This window comes from Typopeltis vanoorti, chromosome 1, assembly GCF_054136105.1.
Source record: "Typopeltis vanoorti isolate ZY-2024b chromosome 1, IOZ_Tvanoo_1.0, whole genome shotgun sequence".
NCBI classification, from domain to species: domain Eukaryota; kingdom Metazoa; phylum Arthropoda; class Arachnida; order Uropygi; family Thelyphonidae; genus Typopeltis; species Typopeltis vanoorti.
The window spans coordinates 185,194,010-185,210,844 of NC_143549.1; positions in this window are offsets into that span (position 1 = coordinate 185,194,010).

The window sequence follows — 16,835 nt, forward strand, 5'->3', positions numbered from 1 at the left end:
AATACTGAATTGGATACGTTTGTGTTGTTTGTTTAGGTGGCAAAGGAATGTATTTAGTGCTTCACAGCCATAGGGCCAAATGGCGAAAATATCGTCTACGTATCTGAGCCAAATTTTGGGTTTTAGGTATGCTGCCTCTAGAGCACATTGCTCAAAGTCTTCCATATAAAAGTTAGCTATTGAGGGGTGGGGGAAGTGGTGAGCCCATGGCTGCACCCTCTTTTTGAAGGTAAAAATTGTTTTGCCATATGAAATATCCAGAGAAGAGTAAGTGGGCAAAGAGGGTCATGATGTTGTGTGGAAATATGTTCTGTAAGAGCAAGATAGTATCATTGATCGGGACATTGGTGAAAAGGGAAGTTACATCAAAGCTGACTAATAAATCTTGGTCTTTGAGTGTAATGTTTTTAATTTTATTTATGAAATGTGTATTTTTTTTTTGTAGGAAGGGGACTGACCTACCAATTCCTTGAGTGTGGTCGCTAATTTTTTGGCTAAGTGATAATTTGGGCTGTCTATTCCTTCCACAATTGGAACTAATGGTGTGTCTCCTTTGTGTATTTTTGGCAAGCCATAAATTCTCGGTGCACAGGCATAATGAGGTATTAATTTTTTTTTTGTTTTTTTCCGGCCAAGTGCGAACGGATTTGATGAATTCAGTTGTTTTCTTTTTGATACGTTTTGTGCAGTTGTAGTTTACCATTAAGTAGGTGTTGTGGTCCAATATCAAATGATTCATTTTTTCGATGTATGTTGTCCGGTCTACAATGACAGTGGCATTACCTTTATCTGCTTTTGTGATTATAATGTCTTGGTTATTTTTTAAGGATTTAAGGACCAGATTTTTGGTTTTGTTTAGGTTGCTGCTTAGTTTTTTGTTTGAATTTAGTATATACGATGTTTCCATGTGTATTTTATCAGCTAGATTGGTGGGGAGGGATCTTAAACCTCTCTCGATCTGATAAATGATATCAAGTTTGTTCACTGACCTCAGAGCAATGGCATAGTTTAGATCTTTCTTCAGCAGTGAGAGTTCACCATGGGTGAGATTATGATTTGATTGGTTGATAACCAAGCCATGGTCTGATGGTGGTTGGTTGTTCCTAACTTTGTTTGTGGGCGATTGGCTGCTCCTTCTGATGTGGGTTTGTGATGGCTGTTCCTTTCGTTATGGCGTCCTGTCCTGATTGTCTTGTGCTTTTCCGTTGTTGTAGTGCTTGAAATTTCATTATTAATTTTTCTTTGTTTTTCAGTAATCGGTGCTTGGCTGAGTTGTCTGTGATCCTGTCTAAAATATCCCAAATTTCTGGATTAACATAGTCGGATAGCTCTAATTTAAGTTGTAGAACTTCGGCTTGGGTAGATACTAGGTTTTATCAAGCCTCGTGGATTTCTTCTCTTAACAAAGCTTTTTCCAACAGGGCATAAATACGGAGTGCTTCAGCTGATTTAAATTTCTTCTTTAGTTTAATGCAGTTGGGTATTAAGTTGCTGTCTCTACATTGTTTCAAAAAGGCTAGTCAATTTGTTAACAAGGAATCACATATCTTTAGCTTACCATAGAGACTGCAGTGCTTATGGGTCACATCTCCATGGATTATATAATGATTCTTTCATTTAAGAAACTTTATTTTTCTTTTTAGGAAACTCTTGGTTGGTGTGTGAAAGTATTTACTAAAATAAAGAGCCAAAATGCTTCAGTTCGGTGATGCAAAATTATAAAAATCAAGTGGATATGAGATCCAGCATTATTTCAAAGACGAATGTAGAAACTATGAAAGTTTCATAAAAATAAGTTCTGGGCAGTGTTTATGTTTTCTAAATGGTCAGTGCTCGGGCAATTCGTAAATGCCTGTGGGGATATTCCCATAAGTTCTATGGTCGACTTATTTTTAAGAAATTTTCATAGTTTCTACATTCGGCTTTGAAATAATGCTGGATCTAATATCCACTTGAATTTTATAATTTTCATTTCTGAACTAAAGCCGTTTGGCTCTTTATTTTAGTAAACAAATTTACTTTCTACAGCCATTTTTCTGTACTTGACAACTATTTTATTAGCACCTAACACATTAGCAAATTCAGCAATGGTACAAGATATATATGATAACTGGCCAATAATGTATTTTTCATATTGTTTAATCAATTTTTAACCTCCAATAGAAGATTAAAAAATTATTCCTGTAAGCTCTTTTAGCAGTAGGGAAAATACAATTTTCATCAGTTTACTGTACACAATGTTGTAAGCTGCCATTTGGATATGCTCTTGAAGAAGACCTTGAAATAAATGAACCCAAAATCGTAGAGCATTTTATTTTTAATACATATATGTTCAATGAAAACCAGATAATAGAGAGGAGACCTCCACATTGGATGGAAGGAATGTTCAGAAATGACAAGGTGTTCTGACCCAACATAAAATCCCTACTGTGTTATGATGCATACTGCTATGAATTATTCACATAGAAACTGAATGAACAAGAATAGGTTGGCAATTTGGGACTTAGCCAACCAAATTATATTTCAAATCAGCTTAAACCATAAATAAAAATGCAGGTATATGTTATGATGAAATATGAGACTGGATAGGACATTGTCTGATTAAATATTGTTTTTGTTAGGGAAACAGGACAAACAGCAAATAAGTCAGCTGTGGAACAAATTCACCTTAGCAGAACTGAAGATGGGCTCGATAAGCATAAGAATCATTCATAGAAAAAAATGTAGTGAACCAGTAGAAGAATTAGCATATTGCCATATCTGCATAATTAGTGGTGAGAACCTTTTTATGTGACCCCTACCAAAACAAGGCTGTCAACTTACAGTACATTAGCATTAATATCATAGGTTGGCTAGGGATAATTTGGAACCCCTGCAGAGATCAAACATGAAACTTTTTTTTTTTTATCAACACCCACTTCAGGTCTCAAATAAGCATTATATATACGGTACATGAGGTAAATACAGCCTAGGGTCTAATAAGGTTTAAAAAAAAAATCATATTTACGGTAAGTTGCACCAGTTTGGTTTCATACACACACACACACAGAGGATGCAATACAATGGCAAATCATTGGCGGCATATTATCTAGCGACTGTATTGTGTCAGTTTGACCTAGACCTTTGTGGGAGGTGGTTGTGTCTTCCTGTTTAATAATATTACACCACAATAATGCATAAGTTTTAATTAAAAATATTGTTCTTTTCGCATTGTTTTTATATTTAAATAAAATATAAATTTCATTTATATATTTTATTATATTTATAATTTTATAATATTTTATTATAAATAAAATATTGGAGGTAGAGGAAATAAGAGATCTGGGGGTGACAGTGGATAAGGATCTAAAATTTAGGGGACACATCGCCAAAATTGCGAAGACAACACAAAGGCTTCTGGGTGATGCGGAGGACACTGACATGTAGAAGTAGGGAGATTCTTGTTCCATTGTATAAGGCTTTGATTAGGCCACACATGGACTATTGTGCCCAGATTTGGTCACCGAGTTTTCAGAAGGATGAAGAGATGTTGGAAAGGGTCCAAAGGTGACTGACTAAGGTAGTTTCAGACCTCTGGAATGTTGAGTATGAGGAAAGATTGAGAAGATGTAATTTGCAGAGTCTGATGGACAGGAGGAAGAGGGGAGATATTATTATTATTATTATTATTATTATTATTATTATTATTATTATTATTCAGGCCTCCATGGAGTCAAAAGACTCATCGTGGGAGATCCTTCCTAAAAACATAAAGTCTGTCAAGACTCATCGAGGGGAGGTCCCCACTAAGAAACACAACATCTATCATACCACTCCTTAAACTCATTGACCGTTCTCGCTCTCACCACTCCATCAGGCAATGCATTCCATGATTCAACCACCCTCCATGCAAAGAAACCACTACTCACCCTCTTGCTCACAGTTTCCTTTCGTAACTTCCAAGGATGGCCTCTTGTCATCTCTCCTTCCTGCTGTTCAACCAAGTTAAAGAACTCCCCAGTGTCAATCCTGTAAACACCTCTCAACAGTTTAAAAGTCTCAATCATATCACCTCTCGTTCTTTTATCTACCTAACTCTGCAGTCCACATTCCCTCAGCCGATCCTCATAACTGTCATTCTACAGTCCTGAAACCATCTTTGTCATCCGTCTTTGTACCCTTTCCACAGTTAATTTATCCCCTTCAAATCCTAGGGACCAAATCTGAGAACAATAGTCTAAGTGTGGTCTGATCAGAGATTTCTACAACAGAATAATAACCCTTTTATCTCTGCAGGTAAGCGTCCTTCTCATTATTGCAGCAATCCTGTGTGTTACCTTCACCACCTTTGTAACATGTCCCCTAAATTTCAGGTTTCTATCAATCATCAACCCCAGATCTCTTGTCTCCCCCTAATTCCTCCAGTATAACTCCTCCCACAGAGTATGCAGCATCCCATCGATGTTTCCCAAACCTCAAGACCTTACATTTTGCTGCATTAAACTGACCCTCATTCATTTGCCCATCTGTCTAGCTTATTCAAATCCTCCTGCAGGGCTACCACATCTGCACTATTACTAATAATCCTTCCTAGCTTCGCATCATCTGCAAACAACTGAATATCCCCTTGCAATCCACTGGCAATGTCACTGATATAGGTCCTAGTACTGAGCCCTGTGGGACCCCACCACTAACCCTCTGCCTCCTTGAAACTGCTCCACCATACACAACTCTCTGATACCTATCAGGCAGCCAATCCTGAATCCAGACCCATGTGCTGCAACTTAAATATCAGCTTATCATGTGGCACTCTGTCAAATGCCTTCGCTAAGTCTAAGAAAATTGCAGTATATGGCTTTCCCTCATCTAATGTTCTTGTAACTTTATTATAAAAGGCTAGCATATTGCTAAAACAAGAGCACCCTTTCACAAATCCATGTTGACTCTCACAGATAACATTACCCTCATCTGCCCAATGCTGTATACAGTCCCTCACTACTTTCTCCAAGATCTTAACAACTACTGATGACACACAAACTGGCCTATAATTAGACGCTTCCAGTCTGTTACCACCCTTATGCAATGGCACTATCTTACCTTCCTTCTATTCCCTGGGCACCTTTCCAGCATCCAGACTTTCATTGAAAAGCCAGGTTAAAGGCACTGTCAGTTTTCTAGCACATTCTCTCAAAACTCCTGGTGAAATACCATCCGGTCCCAAAACTTGACATCCAAAGTACTCAGTATCTGAAATACACTCTCCTCCTGTACCTCTAAACCTCGAACCTGCCCTATCCCTCTAGCATTAAAACTGACTCCTCTAGGATGAAATACTCCAATAAAGTGTTCATTGAACAATTCCACTATGACCTCTGCATCAGTCACTCTATTCCCATTTTTATCCCGCAATATCATTCTTCCACAGTCATTTCTCTTCTTACTGGTCACATAGCTAAAAAATTCCCTAGGATTTTCTTTGGATCTTAGGGCCAATCTCCTCTCATATTCCAGTTTTGCTTTCCTTACCATGCTAGTCACTCTTCTGGCCTGTGTCTTATATTCTTCATGCATCTTCTCTTCACCTGTCTCCTTATATCTCTTCCATAGCCTCTTTTTCGCATGCAATTCCTGTTTAATATTGTTTGTCATCCACTTTACTCCAAATTGTGTCCTCTTCTTCACTCGTGGTATACAACTTACCATTGCTGCTAACAAATATTCTTTCACAATTTCCCACGCACTAATGATATCCCGGCCCTCCATGAAACTTACCCAAGTTGACGTCAGAGACTATTATAATCACCTGCTTTATAATTCCACATAAGTTCCCATCTCTTTGATACTCCTGCATGTCTATTCATTTTCCAAGTCAAAAACATATGGTCACTCTCTCCAACTGGTGGGAGAGATGTCATCTCAGTTATTATCAACTCTTCTGATGCTATAACCAAATCCAAAACTCTTGAACCTCTTCTTCCCTCTATTATATGTTGCCTAACACATTTGTCCATCAAGAATTCTAGAAATTCCATTCCCCTATTGTTACATGCATCTTCATCTGTCCAATTTATACTACTGTAGTTAAAATCTCCCATAACAATCATTCTTCTTGCACTTGCCAAACTTAACTGTCTAAACATCTCTGTGCTCCTGGGTCTGTAGCAACACCCCACTAAATAACCTGTCTTGCCCACCTTTATCTCACACCATATGCTCTCAAAATCATTTGTCTCACTGCCTTCCAAAGCCTCCACTCTTAGAGGACATACGTGGGGTACTGCTTATCATAAGCAGTACCCAACCACCACCATGCTTTCCCCTCCTGTCCTGCCGAAAAATGCTGTACCCAGCAACTTCTACTCCTGTTATTATATCCTCTTCTGTCAACCACGTCTCAGTGATCCTAATAATTTTTGGCCAGGCTGATGCTATCTATGCCACCAATTCCTCTCCCTTATTCCAGATACCCCTGGCATTAGTATAAAGCATATAAATGCCATTGTTTCTATACCCAGTATTATCCCCTCTAGACTGCACTGGGCTCAGTGTTACCTGATGTCGTCTCCCTTCTCCCAAGTATCCATTCCCACAAGAGGCCACCCCTGCTATCATCCTCCCTGGGACACACTAACTCATTCAGAACACCAATCTCTCCAGATGCCTACGTCCTTCCTCATTCAAATGTAAGCGGTCTCTCGCATACAATTCCTCTCTTTCCTCAAACGTACTCCAAGCATCCACATACACCAGTCCTCTCTTGTCTATATGATAGAAACCTACAAGTTGGTAAGGGTCAATGGTGGAGACGTTCTACATAGAATAGTGGGAGATCAGGGGAGAACCAGAGGTCATCCCTGGAAACTGTATAAAGAGGGTGAGAGTAGGGGAGTGAGAGGCAGGTTTTTTTCGTGCAGAGTTGTGAATAATTGGAATTCCTTGCACACACGGTATGATGAGATGTGTGTGTGATAAAAGGACCTCCCAAATGAGTCTTCGACTCCATGAGGTCTTGGGGTAATAATAATAATAATAATAAATTGTTCTTTCAACATTCATTTTTATGATAAAAAATGTTTTAATTGATTTGAATTCATATTTTACGTGAAAATAGATGTTATCTAATCTAGTTCGCGACGGTTAATAAGGCCCAGTAAATTTGTTGACGGGCCTTATTAAACTGCTATAATTTATGATTTTATTTTTTGGTGATTGCTCATAATAGTTACTTATTTTATTGCTAAATGCTTCTGAAAATGTCAGAAGAAAAGAAGAAATGGGATCTTTAGACTGATGAAAAACCAGAAGCAGCTATGAAAGCTGTGCAAAGAGGACAAATATCACAACGTACAGCATCAGAATAATATGGATTACATAGAAGAATATTGAGGAACCATTTAAAGACAGAGAAGATGACAAAAAGATTAGGAAGAAATACTGTGCTAACAAAAAACCAAGAGAACTTGGTAGAAAGAATAGTAAAATTTGCTTCAATTGGCGTCCCTTTAACTTCAAAATCTATACGCAGGCAAACTTTTATATATATTTTGTATATTTTCCGAACAAAATGAAATTAGAAATAACTTCAATAAAGAAAGTGGCCTCAGGAAAAGATTGGTTGAGGTTATTTTTAAAGAGAAACCCAACAATTTCTAAACACAAAGCTCAATTTTTGAATCCTGCTTGAGCTGTAAGAACATGTCCTAATCCTCCATCTTGATTCAGATAACTCCGATGATGAGATTCTATTGGCAAATCTAAAAACCAAGAACTCTTTGAAGTCATCGTTTCAGGAGTCAATGCCAACGACAAATTATGAAGCTGTAAAGGCAACACCATGAAGAAAAGCTTTTAAATTATAAGGGCCAGAGAGTGACCAAAGATCTTTTCAAAGAAAAGGATAGTAAGAAAGAGAAGGCTGCCACTAAAAAAACAGGAAGAACCAAAAAAAAAATAATAAAGGAACAAAGAGTGTCAAAAGAGAAGTGGTATTGCCATGGATGCAGAGAAGAAAAGGTTGCTGATATGAGGCAGTGCACACGGTGTCTTAAATGGTACCATGAAGAGTGTGTTGGTCTCACCAAAGATGAATGTGGCATATTTGTATGCCCTTACGACTGTTCTTAAGCTAATAATTATGATTAAAATTAATAATAATTAAAAATAATTGTTATATTCTTTTTTAAATATTTAATTTTGTTCAAGGGCTTTATTAAACTACTATGGTTTAATAAGGCCCACTCAAGGTGTTTTTTAAAGACTTGGTTAAAATATAAATTACTGCAAGAATTGTTCTTATTTTTGTTTTTGTTTTTTTAATTAGATTTAATACAAACTTTAATATGAACAGTGTTGTTTCAATTAATCTAAACAATTCTCTAACTTATTCAAATTCTAAATAAGGTGAGCCTTATTTGCCTCAGGTACTATAACATTTATTATACCCAAGGTAAAATACTTTCTACACACACACACACACACAAACACACACACACACACACACATATATAAATATGAGGGTGGTCTGAAAAGTTCTTTGCCTCGACCATAAGTGGCAACACTATTGGCAATATTTTTTTTTCCAAGTTGGTACATTTGTCATAAGCATCCATGTGAAATTTCAAGTTATTCTATCAAGTAGTTTGTTTTATACAACTGTCTGAAGCAAAAGTGTTGTCTGTATCCCTTGAAATGGATAAAATTGAGTATCGTGCAGTTATAAAATTCTTTGTAAAAGAAGGTATAAAGCCAAAAGAAATTTAGTCAAATTTCATAAAAGTTTATAGGCACTCTTCCCCTTCATTTCTGACAATTAAGAAATGGGCGTACCGCCTTGAAGATGATTCACGTGAAGGATGTCCAAAAAGGATTAACCTGCTATCAGACAGCCAATCTCCAATCCAATGCATTAATCTACTATCCATCTGTTCCTTCAGCTACTGGTTTGTCATGTAGCAATCTATCAAAAGCCTTTGCAAAATCTAAATATACTACTGTGTATGCATTCCCTTGTAAGTTAAATTCCCTTGTAAATTACAATGTAAGTTAAAGGTGTTGGTAACTCCGTGGAATATTCCCTCAAGACATGCAGTGATATACTATCAAGTCCCATGGCCTTGTTGACATCAAGTTTACTCAATTCTCATATACCTCCTGATAAATTACCATTATTGGTTCCTGCTCCCATTCCAACTGCTCAAATTTTGCATTATGTTATAATCACAAGAATGGAAAACTTTAATCAATTGCTCATTAAACACCACTTCTACTATATTCTCCTCAGTGTTTATCAATTTCCCACTATCACTGACCAACATCATCCTCCCATTATCATTCTTCCTTCTAGTGGCCATATATCAAAAAACTTACTAGGATTTCTTTTAATCTCATTTGCTAACTGCTGCTCACACTGCACTTTTTTCCTCCCTTAGCAAGCAAGTCACCTTCCTTGCTTGTTCTATCTCCTCATTTAAATTATTATTGCCACTCATCTTGCACTGCCTCCACCATGCTTTTTTCTTCCAGATTGCATAGTTTACCTCTTCAGGCATCTATTTTACACCTACCTTATTTAACTCCAGCCTTTGAAATACATTTAGTCATTGCCTCTGTAAGATATTTCTTGAGTAGAGACCAAGCAGCATTGATTTCTTTCCCATCCAATTTCTCATTCCATGATATTGCTGCAAGACACTTCCTGAGTTTGTCATAATCATCCACCTCATAGTTCCACATATAATCTTTTCTCACAAAAGTCCTAATATGACTGGCCACCACCCAAATGATCACTTAATGATCACTTCCACCAACTGGAGGAAGAAGTGATACTTCATTTAAAACAATATTTTCTGATGAGAAATTCAATCTCTTAAGTTCCTCATGCTGTCTCTTCATTCCAGTCTATGTTATCATGATTGGAATTATCCATAATGATCCTCCTTCCAGACCAATTTGCCAAAACATTTCTTTTTCATTCAACTTTTCACTTCCTTCCACATTATCAGGTCTATAGAAAAACCCAACTAAACATTTCAACTTGACTACTACCTCCACTTGATACCATACCAATTCAAAACCACTCTTAGTGTTATTATTATTATTATTACCCCAAGACCTCATGGAGTCAAAGACTGATCTGGGAAGTCCTTTTATCACACACACATCTCATCATACCGTGTCTTAAACAAACTCAAACTCCTTGCAGACACCACACTTTCAGGCAAGGCATTTCAATCATTCACAACTCTGCACGAAAAAAAACCTGCCTCTCACTCCGCTACTCATACCCTCTTTATACAGTTTCCAGGAATGACCTCTGGTTCTCCCCTGATCTCCCACCATTAGCTATAAAACCTCTCCAACCTTGATCTTATAACAACCCCTTACCAACTTTTAGGTCTCTATCATATCTTACCCTCTTCCTCCTCTCCACCAGACTCTACGAATTACATCTTCTCAATCTTTCCTCATACTCGACATTCCAGAGGTCAGAAACTACCTTAATCAGTCGCCTTTGGACCCTTTCCAACATCTCTTCATCCTTCTGAAAACCCGGTGACCAAATCTGGGCACATTAGTCCATGTGTGGCCCAATCAAAGCCTTATACAACGGAACAAGAATCTCCCTACTTCTACACGTCAGTATCCTTTGCATCATTCCCAGAAGCCTTTGTGTTGTGTTCACACTTTTGGTGATGTGTCCAATAAATTTTAGATCCTTATCCACTATCACTCCCAGATCTCTTATTTCCTCTACCTCCAACAATATATTCTCCCCAAGCATAAATTCTGCATCCCATCTTTGTTTTCCAAATTTTAAAACCTTACATTTTGGAACAAAGAACTCACATCCCCATTTTCATGCCCAATCACTCAATTTATTCAAGTCTTCTTGCAAGGCCACATGTTTACTATGGTTCGTCCCAACTTTGCATCATCTGCAAACAACTGAATATCTCCATCCAAATCTTCACCAATATCATTAATATAGAAGTTAAACAGTAATGGCCTTAAAACAGACCCCCGAGGCACTCCACTAGTGACTTTCCTTTTCCTGAATAATACCCCCATACACAACTTGCTGATACCTATCAGATAGCCAGTCTCCAATCCAATGCACTAATCTAATATGCAACCCTATTTGCTCTAGTTTGACTGTCAACTTATCATGAAGTGCTCTATCAAAAGCCTTTGCGAAATCCAAGTATATTACTATGTATCCTTCTCCTCTGTCCAAGTAAGCAGTCACTTATTGTAATAAGTAAGTAGATTACTAAAACATGACCTCCCTTTAGCAAATCCATGCTATCCATCAAAGATAATACCATTGTTGTCAACCAAACTCTGGATCCTAGTTCTCACAAGTTTCTCCAACAACTTAACCTGACACACACAGATAGGCCTATAGTTTGATGCTTGAGTTCGATCACCTCCTTTATGAAGTGGCACAATCTTGCCCTCTTCCACTCCTTAGGAACTTGACCAAGTGCAAGACTCGTATTAAAAAAATATGTCAAAGCAGGTGTCAACTGCCTGGCACATTCCTTCAGAATATGCGGTGATATATTATCAAGTCCCACAGCCTTATTTACATCTAGTTTACTCAACTCCCCAAACACCTCTTGCTCACTTACAGTCAATCTCTCCTCCCCATCATCAACTGCTCTCAATCGCTCCATGAAGTCACATTCACAAGATTGAAATATCTTTATGAACTGCTCATTAAGTATCTCCACCATACATTCTGCAACAGCTGTCTTTATACCATTTTCTCCAATGAATGTCATCCTTCCATAATCATTCTTTCTTTTGCTGGCTACATATCGAAAGAACTCTCTAGGATTCTTTTTGGCTTCATTAGCTAACTGCTGTTCATACCTCTCTTTAGCTACTCTCTCACCAACCAAGTCACCCTCCTTGCCTGGTCTTTGTAGACCTCATAAAATTGGTTATTTCCACTTCTCTTATGCTGCCTCCACAATGCCCTTTTTATCTGTATCGCATGCTTAATCTCTTTATTCATCCATCTCACACCTGCCTTATTTAACCTTCTCACCCTTGGAATACATCTGACATTGCATCTACTAGATAGCTTTTGAAAATCCCCCAAGCTGCATAGATCTCTTTTCCAACTAACTCCTCATTCCACGCAACACCCGCAAGCTGTCTCCTGAGCTCTTCATAATCACCCCCCCCCCACCTTGTAGTTCCATATATACCCTTTTCTTACAGGGGTCCCCACACTGCTGGCAACCACTCAAGTAATCACCTCATGGTCACCCTCACCAATTGGTGGATGATTTGACACCTCATTTATAATTACATCCTCTGATGAGATGACCAAATCCAAGATCCTTAATCATCTTGTGCCCTCTGTTACATACTGTCTGAGGTAGTTAATCATCTTGTGCCCTCTGTTACATACTGTCTGAGGTAGTTATTCCTCAAAAACTCAAGAAACTCATTTTCTTTACTTCCAGTTGCTATCTCATCATTCCAGTCTATATTGCCATAATTAAAATCACCCATAATGATCACCCTTTTCTTATTTGCTTGGCTAATTTGATTATACATTTCACTATCAGCAACCATCCACATTACCTGGTCTATAACAACATCCCACCAAGTATTTGATTCCATTCACCTCTATCTCACACCATACTGCCTCAAAACCACTGGCACTATTTCCATCATGCATCTCTACTTTGTATGGACTCTTTCTCTATCATCAATAGCACTTCCCCTCCCTTTTTACCCCTTCTATCCTCATGAAACACATCATATCCTTCCATCTCTATTCCTGTCAGGATGTCATCCTCTTCCAACCATGTCTCACTTATTCCGACAATCTTTGGGTGAACAGACGCAATTAGTGCAACCATTTCATCTGCATTGTTTCTTATTCTTCTAGCATTGGTATACAAACACAACAGCTCATTTCTGGATCTACAGCTAGTTCCACTGATACCACTCACTCGATGTGATCTCTCCAAGCTCGACTGGGGCTATTTCCTTTTCTGCTTCTTCATTTTAAAACGCTTTTCAACTTCAACTGTTTCTTCTTGATCCTTGGTCATCCCATTCCTGCCTACACATGCTCTCACCTCCTCTTGGAGTCTTGGAGCATCCACCTTTCTCACGCTGTGTACCCTTGTCCACCCTGAGCCTTCCTGTTTCCCTGCTCCTCTTGCACACCCATTCTCTCATTTTCTATACTCATACCACTCACTTCCCCATTCATATCCACTTCTTCAATCTCTCCTGCTCTTCCACATCACTCCCCTCTCAATCTGATTCATTCTCTCTATTCACTTCTCTACCTTCCAGCAGCAGTCTCTCCAAGCGACTCACATCATAGCCACTCAAATGCAGTCCATCGTTCCCATTCAGCTTACTTCGTCCCTCAAACTCATTCCACACATTAACAAACTGTACTCCCATCTCCTCACACATTCCAGCCAGCTTATCATTCATAATCCTTGCTCTCCACCCATTTAACTACAGGCATAGCTAAGCAACACACTGAACTACCCTTCCTGTCACACTATTCTCTTTTATGGTAATTGTGGTAATTTTATGCTAATGGTGCCCTCTTGCGGGCTAATTTGGTAGTCTTGGCCACTGGGCTGAAGTTCTCATAATGAAAGTCTCCCAAATTTGGGGCAGTTTCATGCACCCAAATTTGTTGAGGTTAGGAACGTTTTTTAGAGCTGCTGAAGATTCTTTGAATAATCTTTCGTATTTAAACTTACTGCGATGGATTATTTTTGTCTTCTTCCAACGAATTTTATGGTGGGTATCTAAGGCATGGTCTGCCAGCCCAGAGCGGCTGTACTGGTGAAACCGGATGTAGTCTTGGTGTTCTGAAATCCTGATATTTGTTGTTCTGCCTGTTTGGCCAAAGTAGGACAATTTGCAGCTGCAAGGGACCTGGTATACACCAGGTAGGTCTAGGGGAAGTGGTTGGTCTTTGGTAGAGCGGATAAGGGATGCCAACTTTTTATATGGTCTGTAACAGGAAGTAAGGTCATATTTCTTGAGGATATTAGTTATTTTTTCAGAGGTGCCCTGGATGTAGGGGATAGTGATAGACTTGGTGTAGTCTTTATTGTTGAGGGGGGGAGGGGGATTGTGGTTTTCAGGTTTTAGTATTTTTTGGATTTTTTTGGGGTTATAGCCATTGGCTAAGAAAGTGTTGAGGATGTGGTTTAGTTCCATAGTCAGGGCCTTGTCATCTGAGCAGATCAATGTTGCAATTTCATTCCCCTTATTTTGAATACTCTACCAAAGACCAACCACTTCCCCTAGACCTACCTAGTGTATACCAGGTCCCTTGCAGCTGCAAATTGTCCTACTTTGGCCAAACAGGCAGAACAACAAATATCAGGATTTCAGAACACCAAGACTACATCCGGTTTCACCAGTACAGCCGCTCTGGGCTGGCAGACCATGCCTTAGATACCCACCATAAAATTCGTTGGAAGAAGACAAAAATAATCCATCGCAGCAAGTTTAAATACGAAAGATTATTCAAAGAATCTTCAGCAGCTCTAAAAAACGTTCCTAACCTCAACAAATTTGGGTGCATGAAACTGCCCCAAATTTGGGAGACTTTCATTATGAGAACTTCAGCCCAACGGCCAAGACTACCAAATTAGCCCGCAAGAGGGCACTATTAGGACTTTAGGAACAAAATTAGTGTCTTAATTTCTGCCTCATTTGCTTTGTTAGTTCCTGTAGTGCACATACCATATCTTTATGTTCCTGAAGATGACAATGTGACATTGTCGAAATATAGAAGTGATTCATTAAAGTTATCTTTAATTAATTTACTTTATATGCGTTGTTAATTCCGTAAATTAATTACCAGTTATGTCTAACCAACGTATAAGTCTTACCACTAGAATTATTCTCTTTTATCTTTCCAAGCAGTATTTGCTCTTTGCATCTCCACCCTACATAAGCACAACTCATCTCCCATCATGAATAGCACTCCTCCTTCCTTTTTGCCTTATCTGTCTTCATGAAACACTATATATTCCTCCATCTCTATTCCTGTCAGAATGTCATCCTCATTCAACCATGTCCCACCAACAATTTTTGGGTGAATGACCTCTATCAATGTTGCAATTTCATTCCCCTTATTTTGAATACTTCAAGCATTTGTAAACATACACACTAGCTCATTTCTGTTTCTATAATAAGTCCTGCTGACCGCACTTCTCGGATATGATTCCTCCACATTCCTCCTTGTCCATTCCTCTCTATCATCATTGATATTACATATCATGATTGGAATGTATTGCCTGAGAGTGTGGTGAGTGTAGAGACAGTGAATGCATTCAAGTCAAGGTATGATGAGCTGTGCATGTGAGAGTGGGACCTCCCATGATGAATCTCTTGACTCCATGGAGGTCTGTGGATGATGACAATGATAATAATAATAATAATTTTTTTTTTTAATATACCAATTGTGCCAGACTTGCAGCCTAACGAAATTTGGCTATAAGTTTATTTTTTTCCGAGTATATCATTATTATTATCATCTGATCTCCATGGAGTCAGAGACTCATCGTGGGAGGAACATGCTATTGCACACGTTCATCCAACTGTGCCTTAAACTGATTTAATGTGACTACGTTCACAACACACTCAAGCAATGCAGTCTAATCACCGACTGCCCTGCATGCAAAGAATAGTGAGAGTGGGACCTCCCATGATGAATCTCTTGACTCCATGGAGGTCTGTGGATGATGACAATGATAATAATAATAATAATTTTTTTTTTTAATATACCAATTGTGCCAGACTTGCAGCCTAACGAAATTTGGCTATAAGTTTATTTTTTTCCGAGTATATCATTATTATTATCATCTGATCTCCATGGAGTCAGAGACTCATCGTGGGAGGAACATGCTATTGCACACGTTCATCCAACTGTGCCTTAAACTGATTTAATGTGACTACGTTCACAACACACTCAAGCAATGCAGTCTAATCACCGACTGCCCTGCATGCAAAGAATCTTCTCCTCGCTCCTCTTCTCGCACCCTCCTTATACAGTTTCCAGTGATGGCCGCTTGCTCTTTATCCCCCTCCATTTCTATGAAAAATCTCTTCCACATCAACCTGATAACAGCCCCTGACTAGCTTCTATGTCTCAATCATATCCCTTGTCTTCCTCCTTTCAAGAGGCTTTGCAACTTACATTCTCTCAATACGTCCTCGTACTCCACATTCCAAGGACCAATGAAAACCTGGTGACCAAATCTGTGCACAATAATCCACATGAGGCCTGATCAAGGCCTTACACAATGGCATTATAACTTCTCTATTTCTTCATGTCAGGGTCCTCCACATCATTGCCATTATCCGATGTGACGTCTTTAAAACTTGTGCACTGTGGTCCCTGAATTTCAAGTCCTTGTCCACCATTACTCCTAGATCTCTCATCTCCTCTACTTCCGTTAAAGTTTCCCCACCAAGTGTATACTTTGCGTCAGAGGAGTTGAATGGTGGAATTATAAATGTCAAGCAACTATAACACAAACAGGGAAATGGTGAGGCTCAGAGTGGACGGAGGAACATGGCGCAAGAAAGGTAGATGCTCCTGTGAATGCATGTGTAGACAAAAAGGGAAGAGGATGACCTGGGATCAAGGGGAAACAGTTGGAACTGAAGAAGTGAGCATGGAGAAGTCACATCAAATAAATAGTGCCAGGAATAAGCTGCTGTGTTTGTATATAAATGCTAGAATTGCAAGAAATAAAGCAAATGAAATGGTTGCATTAATTAAGTCTGTTCATCCAAAAACTGTGGGAATAAGTGAGACATGGTTGGATGAGGATGACATCCTAACA